Genomic DNA, 16379 nt, shown 5'->3' on the forward strand with positions numbered 1-16379 from the left:
CATGAAGTATCCCTAAGCTCTTTCACCCAGCCTAGGCTCTGCTGGGGAACAGAAAGATCAGCAGAGCCGTTCATTAGCTGGCAAGGGGGAGTGGGCTAGGAAGGTTCTAGGCCCCAAGCATCCACACTTTGCTAACAGTTTACAGCTCCCCTTTGTCCTGGGTTTCTCTCACCTGAGCACTCCAGGTCCAGACAGCCAGGACGCGACATTACGCCTCAGGCCAGAGAGCACCTGAAGGAATTTTTAGGAGGAACAAAAGAAAAAAAAAAAAAGGTCAGAGTAAAGGACTCTTCCTAAAGTCGAGTCCCTTCGGGGGAAACAGAACTTGTTTGACACCTCTGGGGGAAACCTCTCAGCCTGCCTCTGGTGTCCTTTGCCTGGGAGACACATACTCCGGGTTGCAAACCTGCTCCTGGGGACCAGGCAACGCCCCTGGGCCCCCCAAAACGTGGGCCACGCGGAGCGAAAGCAAAGTTGGATGCCTCTCCCCCACCCACTCCACCGGCAGCACCACCAGCACCCCTGGCTCTCCAGGACTCCCCGACAAGCTCAGGACCTGCGCGGGCGGCGGCCACCGAAGGCGACCGCGACCCTCTGGGCATCATCCCGGGGCTGGGTGCAACCCCTGCCCAGGCGCGGAGGGGGCGGTGCGGGGCCTCGGGGCGGTGACTCACGCGGGCAAGGGAGGAGGGGGCGGGGTGGGGAAAAGAAACTGCACCTCCGGCCGCTTGGGGCGAGGGCTGGGGGGGTTGGGGGGGGCTGCACCCGCCCGTGACACGCATGCGCACTGCCGAGCGGCTCCTTCTCCCTCCCCGCCCACCCTTACCTCCTCCTCCTCCTCCTCCTCCTCCTCCTCCGCCTCCTCTCTCCTCCCCCTCCCCTCCATCCTGGCCTCTCTCCCTCTCTCCTCGCCCGGCTGGGTGCTGAAGTTGGGCGGATGGCCACGGGCAGGCTCCGCTAGAGGTACCCGCAGCCGGCCCAGCCTCGCGCCCCGGCACCGCGGCGCGCCCGGTGCGCCCCGATCCTCCAAGCGACCCGGTAAGCGGTGGCCTCCGCGGAGCCGTGCGGAGGCCAGGGGCGTCAAGATGTCCGCTTTGCACCGAAGGATGCTCCCGTGTTTGTTTGGGCTGCGTGTGTGCGTGCGTGTGTGTGTGTGTGTGTGTCTGTGGAGGGAGGAGGAGGAGGAGGAAGGTGAGGGGCGTTGGGAGGCGGACGCTGGCACCGCTGCCCCGCGACTCCTGGCCGGCCCCCGGGGCTCTCGCGCTGCCCGCCCGGGCGAACTTGAACCCGGCCGCCGGGACGCGGGGCTGTCGCCGGTGCCCACGTCCAGCCCCCCACCCACCCCCACCCACCACCCCCACCCACCCACCCCAGCCGCGGGCCGGGTCCCGACACAGCCCTGCTGCCCGCGGGGGACCGCGGAGGGCCGGGGTGGTGGCGGGAGAGCCAGCGAGCGAGCGAGCGAGCCCACGGGACGCTGAGGTCCCGCAGGATTTTAGTGTATTTTATTATTTCATTTTATTTATTTTTGTGGGTGACTGTTAAGAGAATGGACAGTGTGGAAGCCGGCGATCACCTCGGATGGTACATTTTTCTTTTCTCTCTCTCTCTCTCTCTCTCTCTCTCTCTCTCTCTCTCTCTCTCTCTCTCTCTCTCTCTCTCCTTTATATCTTTCCATACCTTTGGGGGAGATGCGCTATTCAGGTGGGGAGTGTGAGAAGGGTTTGCAGATAACCAATAACTGGGGTGTGTGTGTGTGTGTGTGTTCGCAGGGGCACAATTGGGATCTTTTGTTTCTTCCTCTGGTCCGGTTCTGATGTGCATGGCTTAGTGTAGGGTTTTTTTTTTTTTTTTTTTACAGCCACCAAGGGGCGGGGGGCGAAGGGGACCAGGAACGCCCACCAGCCCCCTAGCCGCTGGCCCGGTGGGTGTCTCTGAATCTCGCTAGCGTGGGCGCCGAGTTTCCCTGTTTCCATTGGGGGCGGATCACAGTGCCCAGCGCTGCCCCCTGGCCCCGGCGGGCGCCCTCCTCCTCCTCCTCCTCCTCCTCCTCCTCCTCTCTCCCCCTCCTCCGGCGTGCTGCGGCGCTGGCTCGGGAGCAGCTCTCAGCCGCCGACCCCTTTGCTATCTTTATTTTAAGTCTCGGTGGGGCGAAAGCTGTCGGAGGAGAGAGGATCGCGGAGGGACGGAGCCGCGGGCTGGGGACATGCCCCTCGCGACAGGGAGACTGCAGGGTGCTGGTCCCACGTAGCCCGCACCGCTGCTCCTTCCCCGGGCACCCGGGGGCACAGCAGGGGTCTCCTGGCCAAATGGACCCGCCCCGCCCTGTGTCCTCTGCCGGTGCCCCGAGCCCTGGATGCAGGCTCACCTGGGAGAATCCTGTCGTCCTGAGAAGCCTGTCCCAGGCTCAAGGGATTATGTCCCAACACCCCATCTCTCCCCTGAGCCTTCCATAAATGCTTCCTTCTGGGAGTCTTGTCTGGAGAACTTTGCAATCTTTGAGTAGTTGCACTCCTTTAAGGGAAAGAAAAAAAAAGAATGTTTTACAGCGAGGCTCCTTCCATCCCGGGCTGGCTTATCGCGGATAATGAAGAGAAGTCTTAAGTTGGGTTCTCAGCCAGGATAAATACTTCTGAAATTGGGTTCCATCTGCATTTCCGGCGTTCATAAAACTGGTTTTCCGGGTGGTGAACCCTTCCTTTAAAAAAAAAAAATCATTTAATTGGCGAAGTGAGGAATAGGTCTTACTTGTGTACTGGAAAATCATGCCTTTCTCTTAACCTTCATTGCTCTTAGACGCTGTTATCTATTAAGTGATTTTTCAAGCCATGGGGCACTTTTCAAGTGATTGTATTTGCTTCTGAAGTCTCTGATAGTAATAGCAGCAGTTATTCCTGAAATGTACATGGCAGCGCTAACAACTAATCGAGAGATAATTTATGCTCATTAAATCAAGGGAATGAGAAAATTTGACCTTCTCCAGTTAAGTTGCCATTATTAAGCCATTTCTTTGGTTAGCACAAAATAAAACATTCATTAGCACACTCACAGGAGCACAGATTTATTCACTGTTTTATAAGCTTAGGGGCTGTATCTATCCACCCTGGAGGAGATGTTTATTTGCACTTTTTGGAGGTAAGGAAGCAAGGATTTATGACTGCAAGATCAGGCGGCATCATCTGTTAAGTGAAATAACTCCCGTGCAGTGACATCAGATTTCAGAGCAGACAGCCATCGCCTTTCCTGAAATTGTAGTCTGCAAGATGAAGGCAGCCACTGATAACAAAAAATATAAGGTGCCCATTTGCCAATTTCCACGTTCCCCCCCACCCCGCCCCCTGGGGATTCTCAACTCTGTCTTGGTTTACTACTTTCCGAAAGCAGTTGACAGTGAGTTACCATGCTCTACCTGTTTCCTTCCCAGGCAGAGGAATTGCTTTCCCTTTTCAAAGTAGATATTCGTGGTTTGGGGAACTATCCCATGAGGACCTAGCTTATTTGAGTTCATAATATTGAAGTTCTAAATCCATTCTCCTTCCTAAGGACTTCTTATGCTTTTGCATAATAAATGAATAAATTAAATACATAAACTTCATTAGCATCTCCTACCACTGGGACCAGAAGCTTTGATGACAGAGATATACATATTCTTTTTTAAAACTTTATTTTTATTTATTTGAAAGGGGGGTGGAGAGAATGGGCACACCAGGGCCTCCAGCCACTGCAGAGGAGCTGTAGACACATGCACCACCTTTGTGTTTCTGGCTTACATGGGTCCTGGGGAATTGAGCCTGGGTCCTTTGGCTTTACAGGCAAGCACCTTACTCGCTAAGCCATCTCTCCAGCCCGAGAAATATATATTCTTATCCATTTGGTTTTATTGCAATCTCCTAGAAAAAGCAAGTGATCTGTATGCTAATTAATGAAACCTCTCTCATTGACTCACAGACTAAGGAGTAAGGAAGGATTTGCGTAAATCTACTGTTGTACACGCCATGGAGTTAGTACTGGAAGTCCATTTGCTGGAATGCACATGGACTTTTCTGGAGTAGACAGTGGACACTACAGTGAGTTAGGAAGCTAAGAGAAATAGGAATCCATTCAATAGCATTTCTGCTGAGAATCCTAATAGCCTGACTCTGTCTACTTAACAATGAAGATAATTGCTCTGCCCAGAAGAGCAAAACCAGTGGGCAAGAGTCATACTTTGTGATATCAGGAGCGATTGACTTCTTCTGATGATCAAAGAGGGCAGGTTTGAGTGCATTATAAAGTCAAATTTTTATGACATTTCTTCAGACCTATAAGGTTTTAAAGAAAGCTTAAGAAATCATTTGCTATAAGTACACAATGGGGGTGATGTTAGATTAATAAATATTCCCATCTTCCCTGTCTCTCCCAACATCTACTTATTCTCTAAAGACATTTACAACTTCAAAAAGAATCACTTGGACTGTTGTGCCAGCACCCAGCACTATATCTAACTAGCAAAGGTAGATGTTAAGTAAATATTTCTTACAAGTTTACAACATTGACATGGTTCATGAAAGGCTTCCTAGATCAGAATTACAGGTTTTTAAAGGGTGTTCATGTGATTACCAAGTGTGCTCACTTGAGATTCTAAAAGTCATGCCCATGGCCCCACACCACTGGGGGAAGCAGGTTTCAGAATTATCATACTATGAGTGCATATTTCTAACATAGCATTTATAGTGTCAATTTGTTTGCAAAATGGTATTTGTTGGAAACTCTCCCTGGAGAACCTCTTTTCCTCCTCTTGGGCATGACTTGCTTTCTGCAGTTTCCCTAGAGAAGCGAGTACCTGAGCTTTGTCTTTCTTTCTTTTGAGTGCCTGTCTTTCGCTTAACCCTCATGCTTAAAATCTACATTAATATATCTTTAATTAAAACACAATGCTGTTTGATAACAATAACATTTGTTTGTTTTAAATTCCTTAGCACACAGAAAAAAATTTTTGAAACACACAAGGAAGATGAACTATGGGGGCTGGAGAGATGGATGGCCTAGCAGTTAAGGCACTTGCTTGTAAAGCCAAAGGACCCAGGTTCGAATCCCCAGGACCCACATAAGCCAGATGCACAAGGTGGTGCATGTGTCTGGAGTTTGTTTACAGTGGCTGATGGCCCTGACATGCTCATTCTCATTCCCTCTCTCTCTTTCCCTCTCTCTCTTGATCTCCACCCCCATCTGACTGTCTCTCTCAAATAAATAAGTGAAAATAAGATCTTGTTTAAAAAACAAAAAATAAAATAAAACGTTGCCTATGAAGCCTAAGAATTCCTCTTCCAATTCTCCAGATCCCACCTATAGCCTGACGCAACAGTGACACAAGCATGCAATTCCACGCATGCCCACAAGGGGGCACACTCATCTGGAGTTCGTTCACAGCAGCTGAAAGGCCCCTGCGCGCCATTTCTCTTATCTCGAAAGAAAGAAAGAAAGAAAAAAAGAAAGAAAGAAAGAAAGAAAGAAAGAAAGAAAGAAAGAAAGAAAGAAAGAAAGAAAGAAAGAAAGAAAGAAAGAAAGAAAGAAAGAAAGAAAGAAAGAAAGAAAGAAAGAAGAAAGAAGAAAGAAAGAGGGAGGGAGGGAGGGAAGGAAAGAAGGAAGGAAAGAAGGAAGAAAGGAAGGAAGGAAGGAAGGAAGGAAGGAAGGAAGGAAGGAAGGAAGGAAGGAAGGAAGGAAGGAAGGAAGGAAGAAAAAATAAGAATGTATAGAGGGCCAGGCATGATGGTGCATTCCTTTAATTCCAGCACTTGAGAGGCAGAGGTAGGAGGATTGCCACAAGTTCAAGGCCACCCTGAGTTTACATAGTGAATACCAGGTCAGCCTTGGCTAGAGTGAGACCCTACCTTGAAAAATTGAAAAAAAAAAAATATATATATATATATATAGAGAGAGAGAGAGAGAGAGGTCTGATGGGGCATTATTTGAACATTTTCATGTGAATAAAATAATTAAGGATAATTATAAAATCAAGTTAGGTTAGTATCATAACCTATCCTTGGTTTTCAGTTGTAGGTAAAATTTAAATGTTTAAACTGTGAAAATCTAATCTATCACATTAATGAGTTTTATGTGCTCAGTGTGCTACATGATTTGAGAGTGCATTAAGCTCCTGGTTTTGACTATTTAAGATCTACGACTTTTGACAAATTTAGTCTCAGAAGCCTAGTTACTGAACTTGGAAAATCTATGCACTCCTTTAAATATTAAACTAACAACTAGCTATTAAATTTCATAATCAGTTCAAACAATTCAAAATCAGCGAACTTAGACTTAATAATGAGTGGTGGGACGTCCCTATAAGCAAACCAGTGAACTGTAGTGAAAAAACACAAATCTCATTTCAAGTAGTACTTTCTCTGAGTTTTTAGTACTTACTAGATACACAGGCTATTTTAATAAAATGATTCCAATATTTTGTAATCAGAATTCTAGCAAGAGAAATTAACATATGAAAATCCCATTGAATTTCTTAAATTTTGCATGTGAGATTTTCTTTCAAATCTGTGTGTCAATAAACATAATTTTATTACAGACAATACATGTGGCTCACAAAACATCCTTATTTTGGGCCATAGACTTTTCATGGTACTACCAATTGACTACTGAAATACAGGTTATAATTTAAGAGCCAAAGCCTTTCAATAGAGCAGTCACCACCCAAGGAAAATAATGGTATAAGAGAAACAAGCAACTAAGTTTTATTTCATTTCTCCTGTTGCCTTTGTGAAATACAATGAAAATTTTTCTGGGAAAGTTAGTAATACACTTCCTGATTGTTCTGAGTCCTAGTGAAAAGTGGGGGCTTGTCCTGTGGCATATTATAAAAGGCCATCAAATCTGTAAATCAATTTTGGTCTGCAAAAATTTCATGTCCCTGTCTTATTTCACCCAGTTCATCTACCATTCCTTTATTCAGTTGAACAGAATAATTTAATTTAGGTGATGGTGTAGAGAAAAATTGTCCTCAACAGAGATTATAAAATCAGAGAAGATGATTTGGTTGGAAGATCCCAGGTTTCGGGTTCAAATCACCAGGAATTTGCTCCTTGCCTCTTTGAACCTTAGTATAGCTATCTAGAAAACTGAAAATGCTAATTGTATATTTCTTGCTTCAATGTCTTACGTTAGTAAATTCTTACAAATGGAGGATACAGAAGAAGTATCAGAGACTGGTACTGATTTTCCAGGGCATGGATTAGTAGCCCTGGTTCTTAAAATAGTGAAGTTCTGGGACTGGAGAGGTGGATTTGTCAGGAAAGTGCTTGCTTGCTTGAGTTTGGATCCCTAGTGGCAACAGTGAACTCTGGGCATGGTGGTGCACGCCTGTAATGCCAGTGCTGGGAAGATGGGGATAGGCAGATTGCTAGGGAGTCTAGCAGAAGCAGTAAGCTCTAGCTTCGATGGGAGACTCAGTCTCAAAAAGTCCAGTGGAGAGAAACTGAGGGAGACGCCCAACATCAATCTCTGACCCCCACCTACAGACATACATGCATGCGTACCCACCCACGCTCATGTGCGCCTCCCCCCCCACATACCACACACACACACACGCTCACATACCACACACACACACACGCTCACATACCACGCAAGCAAAAAATGCTCAAGGATTAAATCAAAGAAATGCCTGCCAGGCTGGAGGGATTGCTTAGCAGTTGAGGTACTTGCCTGAAAAGCCTAACAACCAGGGTTCAGTTCCCCCAGTGCCCACTTAAGGCCAGATGCACAAGGTGGCACATGCAGCTAGAGTTTATTTGCAGTGACTGGAGGCCCTAGCATGCCTGTTCTCTCTCTCTCTCTGTTTGCAAATAAATGAATAAAATAATTTTTCAAAATCCCTCTCAGGCTGGAGAGATGGCCTATCTGTTGAGGCACTTGCCTGTGAAGCCTAAGGACCCCGGTTTGATTTCCCAGGTCCCACATAAGTCAGATGCACAAGGTGGTGCATGCATCTGAAGTTCATTTGCAGTTACTGGAGGCCCTGGTGTGCCCATTCTCTCTTTCTCGTTCTATCTGCCTCTCTCTCTCATAAATAAATAAAATAAATGCTTCTCAACAAAGGCAGGAGGATTGCTTTGAGTTTGAGGCCAGCCTGGGACTACAGAGTGAGTTCCAGGTCAGTCTGAAGGAGAGTGAGACCCTACTTTGAAAAAAACAAAACACAAACAAAATGCTTCTCAAATTCACACTCACTCTGCAAGCATCACGCTCTGTGCTACAGCTAAATAAAAGAAATATCAGAATCACTGTGACTATCAACAGTCGCTGCTTGACAGGGTTTTACTTTGCTTTATTTTGCAGTTGTGTGTGTGTGTGTGTGTGTGTGTGTGTGTGTGTGTGTGTGTGTGTGTTGCCCTTGCCTTTCACCTTGTTTGAGACACATTTTCGTTTGCCACTATGAATGCAGATTAGCTGGCCTGCCCGCTTCAGGATTCTCTTGATTCTGCCCCTCATCATTGTAAATGTGTTGGGATTACGGACACTTCTGCACAATGTGTGTCTGCATTTATGTGGGTTCTCGGAATCTGAACTCCAGCCATCAGGCTTGCAAGGCAGGTACTAAACCACTGAGGCATCTCCCCAGCCTGGGATCTCACTTTCTTGCCAGTGTTTGTCCTAATGGGCTGTAATATTAACGTTGAAGTAGCTATCTGTGTGTTTTCTGCCTTACTTTTCCCTGGATAGCTTGTTTAACCAGTTAAATGAACAGTTAGTTATTCATTCATAAGCATTTTCAATACCTACTGTGTACTAGGCTCCAAGGCATATGACTCTTTAAAAAGAATGTATATGGCAAATTGCTGTATTGTGCTCCCCCATTTAAAAAAAAAAACGCCCTAAATTAGAGCCAGGTGTGGTCATGCGCATCTTTAATCCCAGAATTTGAGAGGTAGATGTAGGAGGATCACCTTGAGTTCAAAACCATCCTGAGACTATATAGTGAGTTCCAGGTCAGCCTAGGCTAGAGTGAGACCCTACCTTGAAGGAAAAAAAAATAATTCAAAAAGAGCCTAAGTTGATTTAGCCTGAAATGTTGGCACAGTGTGTGTTCGGGAAGAGAGCACACACCTTGCTGTCCACTTTTCTTGTGTAGTAGCAATATTACAATTTTTTTTCTCCCAATACTATTATATTTCCATCTTTAACAATAAACTTCTTTTGTAAAATAGTACATTGTCCCAGAATCCGGAATACTCTTGAGAAAGAAACATTGATTTTGAAAAGAAAGCCATTGTCAGTGCTGACCTGATGAATTCAATGGAGTGAATCAAAACCTAGGATCTCTCAACCAAATTACATTCTCACTGCCCCTACTAGTTAGATTTATTCTGATCTAGGGCGATTTCATATCATTTGCAAAGAGTAAAGGTTTCATTCTTTCTAGAAATATATGTTTTGTATCTAATCAGTTTGCCTGACTATGGTAAGGAAAGACATTGACATTAGGAATGAATAAACTAGAAGCTAAGCTACTAAATTTAACATGCTTATCACTAAACTTTTGACTGAGCTGTTAATAAATAACCACCTGTGCTGATTTAAAGTTTGGGCCTATTTTTCCCCCCTTATTACTAGTCAGCATGGCCATTCCTGCAGCCTGTTTGTTAGTTTGCTGCAACCAGAATTCACTAGATCAATGCAGAGGACAAATTCTTGCCTTCTAATGGGCGCTATCTCATAAACTCGCTCTAGAGCAGTACAGGGCCCATGTCATTTACAGACTGCCGAAATTAACACCGCCGCTCTGAGAACTGGAGTGGTCGGTGCTCTTATCAAAAGTCAGTAAATATTCCACGGTGAATTGGAATATTCTACCCGATATTTGACATTTGACTTCCTAACTGCTCTTTAGTACTGGATGAGTTGAGGCAGAAGGAATTTCAATTCTTTATTTTGAATATCTGACGTCACAGAAACATTGGTTTCACTGTATTTTTAATTATGTAGCAGATGCTTACATATATTTTGTCAGAAAACTCAACTATATTAAGAACTCAAGCCGGTCGTGGTGGCGCACGCCTTTAATCCCAGCACTCGGAAGGCAGAGGTAGGAGGATTGCCGTGAGTTCGAGGCCATCCTGAGACTCCATAGTTAATTCCAGGTCAGCCTGGGCTGGAGTGAGACCCCACTTTGAAAACAAACAAACAAAAAACTCAAATATTTCAGTTAATCAGGATAAATGTTTGTGAAAGTGCTGTTTATTCTCTTCTGGTGATCAAGGATAAACGAAGGATAAATGTTCCTGGTAGTCTTATCTATGTTAGCTTTTTTAAACTTTAAAAAAATGTATTTATTTATTTTAGAGAGGAAAGAGACGCAGACAGGGAGAGAGAGAGAACGGGCATGCCAGAGCCTCCAACTGCTGTAAACAAACTCTAGATGCATGTGCCACCTTATATATCTGGCTAATGTGGGTCCTGGGGAATCATACCTAGGTCGTTGTTTTTGCAGGCAAGCACCTTAACCACTAAGCCATCTCGTCAGCCCCTATCTTAGAGTATGGATTATTCTTGTTGATAATTTTGACTTAAGCTACTTAAGCCCATGTTTACTTCATCTCCTCATATCTAGAAAGCCCACTTTTCACTAGTGAAGAAACAGTTTGATAAAATTATCTTTAACAAAATCAATGTTTAAATGACTCGACTATATTTATATAAATGATTGACTTAGTTCAAAGTGAACTTATTTTTTTTTTAATACTGAAAAGTAAGAGATGGAGAACCCCTCACTGACTGGAAGTGTTACTAAAATATAATGTTAGGGAGAGATTATTTATGTTTCATATATGCATGAGTGTGTGTTTCCTTTGTGGTTCATGGATGAAGAGGGAAACAAACAGCATGATGGCTGTATGATCAGAACCACATGGTCAGGAAAAAAAAAGATAGATACCTTTCCTTTTAAAGGAAGGGGTACTAGTGATATGAAGGAAATTCTAGTGAAAGGCAGAAAGGCATTGGTCAGAAAGCAAGACTGCTAGCTAAAACTCATTATATTTGAAGTATAATGCTGTTCACTATATTATTATATAACTTGGCTGCGTTATATAACCCCTTCCAGTTTCGAGAATTCGTGTGACCTAATCTTAAGAAGGTAATTTTTTTTCCCATTAATTCAGTAATTCCATTGACTAAACATCTGAGTAATGCAAGTGGGCTTTCATAAGGTAGAATTCCATTAAATAAATGGCTACTTCCAGGAAGGAAAAAAATGTGAAGCATTTCTTGACCTGATGTGTAGGTTACTGGAAATAGTTGAAAATTTTTTCTGGTAGGTGATACAAAAGTTCAGTGGCATTGATAAAAATCTAGACCAAATTCTTCTGCTTAAATTATACTACTTCTACATCAGTTTTATGTAAAATCTTCTATTTTTATAATGAGGTAGAGACTTTCTTAACTTTTTAAAATAGCAGCAATGAACAAACACACATGTGAAGTCTTGTTTATTATTGAGCAGCAGGGGAGTGCAGTGACTTCATGTTTAAAGTATTTATTAAGATGCTGGGGGAGTGGGCTGGAGAGATGGCTTAGCGGTTAAGTACTTGCCTGTGAATTCTTAGGACCATGGTTCGAGGCTTGATTCCCCAGGACCCACGTTAGCCAGATGCACAAGGGGGCGCACGCATCTGGAGTTTGTTTGCAGTGGCTGGAGGCCCTGGCGTGCCCATTCTCTCTCTCTATCTGCCTCTTTGTCTCTCTGTCTGTCTCACTCAAATAAATAAGTAAAAATAAATAAAAGAAAGAAAAAGATGCTGGAGGAGTGACAAGTGTACTTGGAGAAACTTTTCTGCCCATGGCTACTGAGATAACTTTTAAAAACTTTTTATTGACAGCCTCCATACATATAGATAATATGCCATGATCATCATCTCCCTCTACCCCTGCCTTTCCCCCCTCCCTAATGTCCCCTCCACTGAATCCCTTCTTCTTTCCAATTCGTCTCTCTTCTATAGTGATGTCGTCATTCTCTCCCCTCCTATTTATGCAGCTCCTGCATTGGTAGGTAGTGTCAGCCACCGTGAGATCATGAATATCAAGACCACTTTATGTCCGGAAGACATCACTGTAAGCACTCCTCCCCTTTATTTGGCTCTTACATTCTTTCTGCCACCTCTTTTGAGATGATTCCTGAGCCGTGGAGGGTGTAAGAAAGATGTCTCACATAGTGCTGAACACCCCGCTGTCACTTCTTCTCAGCATCATGGTGAATTTTTAGTCACCCCAGTGGTTACCCCATCTGGAAAGAGGCTTCTCTAACCCAAAGAGAGAGCAGCATTAATAAGTGGGCATAAACATAAGTATTCAGAGGGAAATTTAGTAGGCATAATATGCCCGTTTAGCCATAAAAACAGTACAAGTTTCCTCCCCTAGGGCTTATGAACACATTAGTCATAGACTTTTGATTAGTTTTTCAGTACCAGGCATGAGTTCCTTCCTTTGGAGGGGACCTCAAGTGTAATCAAAGAACGCTTGTTTTTTTCCCATAACAGACATGCCAGTCACCCTTGTGCACCAACAGGTGTATTTGACCTGGCTGGCCACCATAAGGTCTGTAGGGTCCACTGCTACTTAAGACCATGGATGGCTTTTCACCCTGACAGGTCACAGAGGTCTCACTGAGAATATATATGTGTGGCTTGGTAGGGTCACTGAACGTTGTTACCCACTGAGATGCTCATTAGAACTGAAAGCAACTTGGGAATTTGGTGTGCTGGCCTCTGACCACGTAGCCCCAGAAGAATTTTCATATGGTTAGACTTCAGGAGGAAAAAAAAAAAAAAAAAAAAAAAGAAGAAGAAGGTCAGGCGACTTACTGTTAAGATGGTGGAGTGGTGATCACACCAAAGGAGGCTGGGTGGAGAAAAGACAAAAAAAAAAAAAAAAAGTATAATACACTCTTCTACAGAAAAGTGAGGGTGTATAGAAATTATTTAACCTGAGCAGAGAAGCAGGAGAGACCCAGTTTCTAGCAGCCACACAACCAGACAGACTTGGCTCCGGCTTTGGGTCTGGCAGTCAGCTGGAAAGAGCTGCTTGCCTAGCTCTGCCTGGGCTGGCATGAACAGAGGTACCATGAAGGGATTCTCCATTAAAAAAATAAATAAATAAAAGCCCTGAAGGAGAAGACAACAGGGGCAAGCTGAGCAGCTCCTGAACAACCTTAGGCCCTTTCCACAGCCTCCTCTCCCCTATCCATGAGCACTAGGAATCACTAGAGATCTCTAGAGATCTCAGGATACCAAGCGATCAGAGCCACCCCTCACCCACACAGCATCCTACACAGCTAGCTAACAATAACCAACTTCCCTTCTCCAGATACCTGAGCCACCTCCATCTTTTTTTTTCAAAGTTAATATTAGCCCTCACAGTAATTCATCTTATATTGCTCTCACTTCTAAGTAACCAGAAGCCTAGTATAGTTCTACCAGCCTTGTTCTTTTATTCACCAGAAATTATTGTTAATTTGATAGCAGATTATTTGCATAACAGGCATTTCCAACAGCTTGGGTCACACCTGCTGTTACTCTGGTAATCATATAAGAGCCACACCTAACAACCTAGTCTCCTACCTTGAAGATATAAATTCTGGCTTACACATCTAAGAATACAGCAGACAATTAGAAAACCAAAACACTAAATTAACTCAAGATGTAAAACTTTCTCTATTATAATAAAAGAAACAAAAACATCAGTCAATATAATTCCACCAAAAATTATAAATCCAACATAAATGACCTCCAGTGAGACTGAGTTAGATGTAATGCCTGACAAAGAATTCAAAAGAATGATTGTATCTATGCTCAAAGAAATCAAAGAAGAAAATAAACTCCTGAAGGAGAACATAGGAAACCAACTAAATATAATGAGGAGGTTGATACAACATTGAGTAAGGAAATAGAAATACTGAAGAAATACCAATCAGAAGTACTAGAAATGAAAAACACAGTAAATCAAATATGTAAAAAAAAAAAAATCTGTAGAAAGCCTCAGGAACATAATGGGTCAAGGAGAGGTCGGAATATCTGAGCTGGAAGACAAGGGGACAGACCTAGAACATTCCAAGAAGCAGAAAGACAAACTAATAGGAAGGTATGACTGGGCATTTCAAGCCATTTGGGACACCATGAAGAGATCAAGTGTAAGAATCCAAGGTACAGCAGAAGGAAAAGAATTTCATTCTAAAGCCATACTAGGTATTTTCAACAAAACCATAGGAGAAAATTTCCCCAAAAGAGATGTCAACACAGGTACAGGAGGCATTTGGAACACCAAACAAAGACCAAGAAAGACCCTCTCTTTGCCACATTATGATTAACCTACTGAACACACAGACTGAAGAAGATGTATGAAGGCAGTAAGAGAGAAGCATGACGTCACCTACAAAGGCAAGCCCATCAGGATCACAGTAGATTACTCCACTCAGACTTTAAAAGCCAGAAGGGCTTAGAATGATGCATCCCAAGTTCTCAAAGACAACAACTATCAACCAAGATTACTATATCCAGCAAAGTTATCAGTTATGATGGAAGGAGAAATAAGGACTTTCCATAATAAAGGCAGGCTAAAGGAATATATGAACACTAAGCCAGCTCTTCAAAAAATACTTGAAGGGATCCTTCATACTGAACAGAAAGAAAAGCACACATGAGAAAATAGGGGGGAAAAAAGTCATCTTCAAATAATAGTTAATACAGGCGAGTAAAGGAAAAACAGGAAGCACTACAAAGCAAGAAAATGGCAAGAATAAATAAATACCTTTAGATAATAACTCTTAACATTAATGACCTCAATGCCCCAAACAAAAGACACAGACTTGCAGACCAGATTAAAAGGCAGGATCCTTCTGTTTATTGCCTTCAAGAAAAGACAGACACTACCTTAAAGTGAAAGGCTGGAAAATGGCATTTCAAGCAGATGGACCTAGGAAACAAGCAGGTGTTGCTAGCCTAATATCGAACAAGATAAACACTAAACAAACATTAGTTAAAAAGATAAAGAAGGTCACTTTATATTGATTAAAGGAACATCCAACAAGAGGACATTACAATTCTAAACATACATACCCCAAACATGGGTGCTCCCAATTTCATTAAACAAACACTGCTACACTTAAGGTCACAGATAACACTAAGCACAATTGCAGTGGGTGACTTTGATGCCCAAGCTCTCACCAACAGACTGGTCATTCTGACAAAATAAGCGAAAAAGTGTCTGAACTAAATGACGGCATAGAATAAATGGACCTAACAGGTATCTACAGAACATTCAATCCAAATGCTGCTAAATGCATATTTTTTTCAGCAGCACATAGACCATATATTAGAACATAAGGCAAATCCTAACAGATGCAGAAAAATTGAAGCAATTCCTTGTACTCTGTCTGATTACAATAGGATTAAACTACAAATCAATAGCAGTAGACTACAGAATACACACAAACTCATGCAGAATAAGCAGTCCACTACTGAAGAATGAATGAGTCATTGAAGAAATCAAGAAGCTGGGCGTGGTGGCGCACGCCTTTAATCTCAGCACTTGGAAGGCAGAGGTAGGAGCATCGCTGTGAGCTCAAGGCCACCCAGAGACTACATAGTGAATTCCAGGTTAGCCTGAGCTACACTGAAACCTTACCCTAAAACAAAAAAAGAAAGAAATCAGAAAGTTCATAGAACCAAAAGATAATGAAAGCACAGCATACCAAAACCTATGGGATACAGTGAAGGTAGTTGTAAGAGAGAAATTTACAGCTTTAAGTGCCTATATTAAGAAATTAGAGAGGTCACAAGTAACTTAATGCTTCATCCTAAGGCCTTGGAGAAAGAAGGACAAGGCAAATCAAAAAGAAGGTCATTGCCAGGCGTGGTGGCGCATGCCTTTAATACCAGCACTCGGGAGGCAGAGCTAGGAGGATCGCCATGAGTTCAAGGCCACCCTGAGATGACAGAGTTAATTCCAGGTCAGCCTGGACCAGAGTGAGACCCTACCTTGAAAAACCAAAAAAAAAATAAGGTCTTGAGCTGCCGAGATGGCTTAGAGGTTAAGGCCTAAGGACTTCTGTTCTACTCTCCAGATCCCAGGTAATCCGGTTACACAAAGGTGAGGCAAGTACAAGGTCACCCATGCCCACTAGGTGGCCTAAGTGTCTGGAGATCAATTTCAGTGACTGAGGCCCAGGTGTGCCAATTCTCTCTCTCTCTCTCTCTTTCTCTCTCTCTCTCTTTTGCTCACTCTCTATAAAATAAAAATTTGAAAATTAAAAGGAAGGTCATGTGCTTGAGTATAGAGACAAAGAAAGCAATCTAAAATGTTGAATTAAGGAGGAGCAGAAATCGTGGAAATGGAGA

General features: G+C 43.5%; 1 protein-coding gene across 2 annotated transcripts in view; it reads left to right on the forward strand.

Moving 5' to 3' along the window:
• Positions 1-982: 982 nt before the first annotated feature.
• Rgs17 (regulator of G protein signaling 17) overlaps positions 983-16379 on the forward strand; it is a 122774-nt gene continuing 107377 nt past the window's right edge. For both annotated transcript variants that reach the window (XM_045158916.1, XM_045158917.1), the window contains exon 1: positions 983-1038. The gene's annotated coding sequence lies outside the window, so the exon portion shown is untranslated. The remainder of the gene's footprint in view (positions 1039-16379) is intronic.

The sequence above is a fragment of the Jaculus jaculus genome, chromosome 9 (assembly GCF_020740685.1).
Source record: "Jaculus jaculus isolate mJacJac1 chromosome 9, mJacJac1.mat.Y.cur, whole genome shotgun sequence".
NCBI classification, from domain to species: Eukaryota; Metazoa; Chordata; class Mammalia; order Rodentia; family Dipodidae; genus Jaculus; species Jaculus jaculus.